This window comes from Cibotium barometz, chromosome 18 (assembly GCF_041138505.1).
Source record: "Cibotium barometz isolate CiBa-2024 chromosome 18, ASM4113850v1, whole genome shotgun sequence".
NCBI lineage: Eukaryota > Viridiplantae > Streptophyta > Polypodiopsida > Cyatheales > Cibotiaceae > Cibotium > Cibotium barometz.
Window position 1 is genome coordinate 38,940,264 of NC_141063.1, and position 7,122 is coordinate 38,947,385.

The 7,122-nt window shown below is 38.9% G+C and overlaps 1 pseudogene; it reads left to right on the forward strand.

Moving 5' to 3' along the window:
• Positions 1–971: 971 nt before the first annotated feature.
• LOC147629298 (uncharacterized) lies at positions 972–1,600 on the forward strand (annotated as a pseudogene).
• The last annotated feature ends 5,522 nt before the right edge of the window (positions 1,601–7,122 follow it).

Here is a 7,122-nt window from a genome sequence, read left to right on the forward strand (position 1 = left end):
CTGTCCTTGTGTCATGTATGCACATATAATTTATAATATCAATGTAATATCCATCTATGTGTGTACGTATGTAGGGTCTATATTTAGTATTAATATACGTCTCCTACATTTAGTGTTAACCTACGTGTCGTGTATGTACATATAGTGTTAACATATGTCCTGTCTATATTTAGTGTTAACCTACGTGTCATGTATGTACATATAATTTGTACTATCAATGTAATATCCATCTATGTGTGTACGTATGTGTCTATATTTAGTGTTAATATACGTCTCCTACATTTAGTGTTGACCTACATGTCGTGCATGTACATATAGTGTTAACATATGTCCCGTCTACATTTAGTGTTAATATACGTCTCCTACATTTAGTCTTAACCTACGTGTCATGTATGTACATATAGTGTTAACCTACGTGTCGTATATGTACATATAGTGTTAACCTACGTGTCGTGTATGTACATATAATCTGCACTATCCACCTACATGTGTGTAGGGTATGTACATCTAATTTGTTCTCAATCTGTCGTGTATGTCCATCAATCTGCACTATCAATCTAATATCCATCTATGTAATATTAATGTACATTTAGTGTTAACCTACGTGTCGGGTATGTACATTTAGTGTTAACCTACGTCTTGTCTACTTTTTTTTATCGTGCATATTGGTCTATTGATTGTGTATTGATCTATTGATCGTGCATATTGGTGTATTGATTGTGTATTGGTCTATTGAACGTGCATATTGGTCTGTTGATTGTCTGTTGTTTCTCTATTGGTCTATTGATTGTCTATTTCTTTCATTTCAGACCCATGATGGAAGGGGGAACCAAGGTAACCCTCAGCAAAGATGAGCGCCGTCATTATAAAGACAATGGTAGTCCATCTTCTGGCTCAGAGTGAAGCTGATTTACGAAGGCTCTTTGATGTTAATCAAAGAGAGCGCAGAGCTTACAAATACCCTTGTTACCATGTGTTGGAATGCTCTTCAAGTACAGTGGGATGCTTTGAAGGCAGAGCCACAACTTGTACGGAGTGGTGTTTTGCGAAATGAAGTCTTGAAGACATTGGGTGAGATTGAGCATGGTATCAAGCATCTGGACAAAGCCAGTAGAGAGAATCTTGATAACAAAGGAAAGATCAAGATGGTCCAAGAGCTTTACATAGCCCATCGCTCAATACATAAAGGCAAGCGACCTATAGCCAAACAGAGGTTGAGCAGCCAACAGGCCCATCTACAAAGAGGCCAAGAGTACAAGAACACAGAGGCCATTTCATGAATGGGCCACCCTTTATCTTTAATCTAGAGAAAGATCAAATTGTTTATACTGCTGAGAGAGAGCTTGGAAGGGGGGCCTTTGCCACAGCTTTGAAGTGCTTTGTCAATGACGAGAACTTCCTGAATGAAGAGTACATGGCAAAGGTATTTAACCAAGGGGATAGAGGGTTGCCCGCAGATGCCTGTGCAGCAATGGAGGCAACTCGACTAACTGTCATGCATCGTGGCATAGTTGGTCCTCTTGGCATTTTCAGAGATGAAGAGAGGCCAATGGTAATTTTTCCATTTTGGAATGGTGGAAATCTCGCCTCTTGGATCTAGCAAGCAAGGTCCACAGGTAAAGATATCCCTCCCAGGGACCTTATCAGTATCTCGCGTGATATCGGAGATGTAGACCGAGTATGCAGAAAAATTTTCCATCTCATTTCTGTGTTACTCTACACAGTGGACTTTATCCACTCAAGAGATATTCTGCATAACGATCTACATCAACGCAATGTTTTTCTTCACTTCTCGAAGAAAGCAGATGATGTTTATGCTGGAATTGGAGATTGGGGAAAGTATACCTGAGTCAACACCTTTCATTAGTTAGGCTAACTTTAATATACGCTAGCGTATACACCATCACTACCCGAATCAGTAGTGAGGTGCACACCCTTGCGAATATTAAGCTTTTCCTACGTATTGAAATAACTTTAATATACACTAGCGTATTCACCTTCACCACCCGAATCAGTGAGACGAGGTGCACACCCTAGTTAATATTAAGTTTACACACAACATCTAATACTTTATCGTATGATAGCGTATCCACCATCACCACTTGAATCAATGGTAAGGTACACACCCTAACAATACGATAAGTTTTTAGTCATACGTGACAACTCTTAACTATATGTAAACATCTATAAATTGATAATTCCTATTTTTTACTTTCCATTATTTTTGTATTATTTTTTATTTCTTTTAAATATATTATTTTTATCATTTTCTAATTTGTCTTAAAACATGGTATTATTTTAATCAAAAGCTTATCTATATTTTAAAAATATTAAACTATTAAATTAATATTTAAATTTATTAATATTATTAATATTTAGACATTATTAAAAATTTACATTTACCATTTAAATATTAATAATATTCTAAATTGTCAATTTATATTTTGACTCTCTTAACCTTATAGGATAAGACAACCTGCAAACAGGTAGAAGCTCTCTAAGTAGGAGCCGAATGAAAAGAACTAGCAATTTCTGTGGTTATATAGCACTATTTTTTCGATCGAATAGTATTCGATCGAATAATTATTCGATCGAATAAATTAGTCAACGTCTTTTGCTGAGGTGTCATCGAATAATACGGACGTATTTTTAGGCCCCTCGTTTAAATTCGGACGAATTCTCGAATAAACGAATTCCCGAATAACTAATAATGCAACTTAGTCTGTAAATAGGAGTTCAAATATAGTGTGATTTCAAGTATAAAGTGATACACTGGCATGGTTGATTTCTTTTGGGGTATACAGGGCATTTAGAGAAGGGGCAGTGAGACTGACTCAGAACATGCCATTCTCAGTTTATTTCATAATCTGGCATTCTCTCTTGGGAAAATTGACAGATGTTAGCATGGGATCTTGGGCATTTGGGCAAGCAGTAAAGCTAAATAAATGTGAAGGGGCAGCTTATGGTTTAATGGTGAATATATGTGTAGCAGCTGGTATGTCAGAAAAGGCCAAAGACATTGAAGCCAGGAGAATCAGGAGCAAAGCATGGAAGCTTCGAGGGTCTAGTTCATAGACTGATCCAAATAATACGGTGCATGAGTTTTGTGTTGGGTGCTTGTCAGAAATGGGCAGATGTCAATGTGTAGAGATGGGCCTTGGAAGCGGGCAGTAGAGCTGGATACAAGTGATGTGCCAACTTATGTGCCCATGGTAAATACAATGTTGGCATGAGCGCGGGAATAAATCTCAATGATCAGTAGTAGAATCATTTTCATGGGATTCGCCTTGAAGATGGAAGGGCGACGGGAGTGCACAAGGATAGAAAGGCACGTGAAGGATTGGGGGAATAGGAGTTTTGCGGGGAGCCTGGGGTTTACCAGCTGTTGAAAGGAGAAGAAATCCAAGAGAAGGTTACAGGCAGGGGTGCCGGCTGCAAAGGGAAACAAATCCTTGACGTGATTGCAGAGCTTGGGCAGCTTGTGGAGCGTGTGCAGACCCTGGCCATAAGCGGGATAGGCAGGCCGTAATTGGGAGGGAGGAGCTGGGAGCAGGCCACAACAAAGCAAGAAGGTTAGAGGGAGTGGGGAAGGCAGATTGTCCATGAGCAGGTCACCCGCGTGCTAGAAGAGAGGGGCAGCAAGCAGGGCCGCCGTGACCAGCAAAGGGGAAACAAATCAGTGACAGAATTGCAAGGTCGGCGTTGTTGTAGAGCTGCAAAGGGTAAACAAATCTTTGATGAGCTTATAAGAAGGCAAGGAATCTCGTTGCAAAGGGGAATTAAATCAGTGACGAGATTACAAGGTTAGTGTAGACAAGGGCTGGTTCATGGGCGGATTTGGTGAGCAGAGAGAAAGAGAGCATAAGATGCCTTGTGTTGGCCAATTCCAAACGGGAGCAAGGGGGAAATATCATTGCATTGTAGCTGAGTATGAGAGCAGGTCACAGCCGTATACAGTAGGGGAAACAAATTCATCACCACGAGCTTGCAAGGCAAGTGCTGTCGTAGCACAACATTGAGCTCGGCGATTCTCTATGGGATGTATACCAAGTGCAGGTTATCTCTAACAATGCCACAAAATCAGAGCAGTTGAAGGGAATAACAAAACCGATGCTAGAATTAGACAACTAGGGCTGCTATGGAAGGGTATTGGGTTGGGAAATGCTCTCGTAAACAAGTGTGGTGCTCTATCAAGGGTACATAATGAGTTTGTAAATGTCTCTTCTTAGAATGTTGTCCCATGGAGTTTACTAATCATAGTATATATATAAGGTCACGCTAGGTAAGCCATGATCTGTATTGAACAAGTGCAGTAACAAATCTAGTATGAGATTGCCATGGTGTGTATGTGCGTGAACTACCATAACTTAAGAACTTGAAAGAAAGACCTTCTTCGTAAGGGAAATAAGCTTGGTGTATTACAAAAGAACCCAATTCCAAGAGAAAGAGAAAGATAGTTCTTTATGAAAGCAAGGCAAAGGGTTACCATACTTGCACCTCCACTCTGCTAAATTGAATGCTGATCTGTGTGGTTTCTCACTGCTATCATCTACACATAGTAAGCTCTCTGTAGCATCACATACATTTATCTTTCATCACTTCTCTCATACACTCTCACAGCCAGACACTCAGCGTGTTCCCAGCGAAACCACACACTCGACGACAATGTTGCCATATACACAAGTATTAGTACAACAAAGTAGACAATTTTAGCTCAATGTTGCTAGAAGATAAGTAGACAAATGTTTTGGCCATCCTCCCTTGTGTTGCTAGAAGATAAACAACCAAGAAGCCCAAACAGGGGAGCCCCCTGCCCCCCACCGTAGGTAGCTAGGTGTGCTACACCTTGCCTAGAGAAGCTCATGATGTTATCATAATCTGCAAAGTGAGAATTATAGTGGGAAAATGTCTTGAACCTCTTGTGAATTACTTGTAGTCATGCATACAGAGGTAAGATTGCCCGCTAATTAGAGCTTCGTCATCAACTACCCAAGTATACCTAATATTGGAGGAAAATTCCCCCTGCAAATTTTCACTAAATATTTGATGTAAAAAAATGGATCATGTAAAGGCAACAAATCTGCACTATACAAAACATGACATACAAACCCTTGCCTTTTTCTTGCTTCACATTGCCCTCTTGTTGCATGCTCTCAATACTCTTGAAGCAATCCCCTCTATAGAGCATCATCATGGAGTCTTAGTTTCTCTCTACACAATTATGCTTTATTTATCTAGTTCAAGGCTTCCCATATATATGGTGCTTGCATTTATACCCCTTCAACCTTGTGGGATCTTCAAAATTCAAGAAGGATCGTGCCTGCCAACATTCAACCATAAATTTTAGGTCTTCTTTTGCAAACCTCTCATTATAGATCTTCATTAATACCAAAATTTGCATAAGGAATCCGTTATAAACAGATAAGTGTGTGGGTGTGTGTGTGTGTGTGTGTGAGAGAGAGAGAGAGATATATATATATATATTCACTAAACAAAGAGGCCGATATGCTGCTCTTGTGCCTCGCAAGCAGCTTGAGAGAGAGTGATTTATGAGATCCCTAACATCCTCAAATAAATATTAGAAAGTGATTTATGAGATAATAAATATATATGAATGCTACCACGTATGTATGTAACTCCTATGCATATTTGTATGTATGTGCATGCACACATATGTTCATATGTACATGTGTATATATGCATGCATGCATGTGTGTATGTATGTGTATGGATGCATGTATGTATATATATACAAATGTGGCTACGTCTATGGGTGTGAGGGTAGCAATATGTATTTGAGATCACTAGAAGTAAGGTACCTTTTCAAGTTTGGAAGTGTAAATGTAAAAAAAAATACAAAGAATAAATTTGTAATAAGCATAAGGAGGGATGAAGAAGTCAAGCAGGAAAAAGGTTTAAAACTTTGCGTGTGTGAGAAAAGGAGGTAGGTGACTATGTGTACTCTGTTGCACCAGTTACAACGAAAAATCCCTACAAACTTGCAATCATCCACAATGCCACCAACAACTATCTACAGTAGAAGCTTGAAACACTTGGAAAAGATCGAGACAAATACGTGAAGTGGATCCGACATAAAAAACTATTCCTTAGCATTCAATCATTAAGTACAAATACCATGGTTTTTATGTCTTCTACATACCCCTTTTATATGAAGGGAAGCACCTCATGGAAAAGCTATTTTGATCTACGTAAAAAATAGAATAGGCTATAATTTTAGAATGCTATTTTGGTCTACGTCAGAAATAGAATATGCTATAATTATAGAATGCTATTTTGGTCTATGTTAGAAATAGAATAGGCTATAATTTTAGAATGCTAGCTCAAAATAAATTTTAGGGATTTTTTTCACGTGTCTATCACAAGATCCCTAGTTTGAGAATAACTTGAGCCAAAAGATTCCATTGACGAGCTCTAACTTCTGCGAGATTTCATGGTTCAAACTCCAACTTCCCGTCGGACACTAACCACAAAGTAAATTAATCTTCTCCTGTAAAATAACCATGCACATATTAGATGTTTCCATTAGATAATCAAATTAAAACATCAACATTTTTTTCATTATGGAAGAAAATCAACAAAAATGCTTTGAAGTATCGGAGGGCAACTAATACACTTTCTCGACTGTAGTGGGCAACACATGCACAGACTGTGAGCTCCCATAACAAGTGGGCAGCAATACATGCACACCCTACCGTAGGAGGCAACCCATGCATGTCTCACACTCAAAGTATCAATGTAGGTGGCAACACATGCACAACCTACCATAGGAGGCAACACATGCACGCCCCACACTCAAAATGTCAGTGTCCAAAATAAAATATTGAAATAAATATAATTCTCATTGCACAAGTACCTCAGGATTTTTCTTTATAGTGAAAAACAAAGGGAATATGTGCTTTCTTTTATTGCAGATCTCAAGAGAAATGTTGTGTATGCCCTTCATGGACTCCAACCTTCAAGTCTGATGTGTGCTTTCTTTTGTTGAAGATTTCAAGAGAAATGTTGTGTATGCCCTTCCATGGACTCCAACCTTCAAGCCTAATGAGATTCTCTTATATCATTGTCCTATCTAGATTGAATTTTCCAACTTGTCCTTTTCTC